Consider the following 312-nt stretch of genomic DNA (forward strand, 5'->3'; position numbering starts at 1 on the left):
TGTCTCCATCGTAGCGCGTGTGTGTGTGTGCGGGCGTGCGCGTCTCTGGTCCGCAAAACCGCGCAGCGAGAGCAGAGGGACAAAGAAAGAAAAAAAGAAAAAGAAAAAAAGAAAAAGAAAAAAAAAGAAAGATGGGGGTGTAAAGCAAAGCACTTCAGTGTGAGCTGAGTCGGGAATTGCGTCCTCACGCGTTTTCGTCGTCAGACTGACAGGAAACTGTGGAATTTCATCACGCGTCGCAGCCGCATCTCTCACCCGTGCGCGTCCTCTTTGGTTTTGTTTTTTCCCATCGTTTCCCGAACTGGGGAGGGA

The 312-nt window shown here is 50.6% G+C and overlaps 1 non-coding gene across 1 annotated transcript, besides 1 other annotated feature; it reads right to left on the bottom strand.

Annotated features, from left to right (window-relative positions):
* The first annotated feature begins 81 nt into the window (after positions 1 to 81).
* Positions 82 to 130: a microsatellite.
* Positions 131 to 137: 7 nt separating this feature from the next.
* On the bottom strand, positions 138 to 234 carry Tc00.1047053489679.10. Its single transcript, XR_008255017.1, has one exon. It is a non-coding gene; the product is annotated as a C/D small nucleolar RNA (snoRNA), TB11C4C1 (small nucleolar RNA).
* Between the last annotated feature and the right edge of the window lie 78 nt (positions 235 to 312).

Source organism: Trypanosoma cruzi (genome assembly GCF_000209065.1).
Source record: "Trypanosoma cruzi strain CL Brener chromosome Unknown tcruzi_1047053489679, whole genome shotgun sequence".
Taxonomy (NCBI): Eukaryota; Euglenozoa; class Kinetoplastea; order Trypanosomatida; family Trypanosomatidae; genus Trypanosoma; species Trypanosoma cruzi.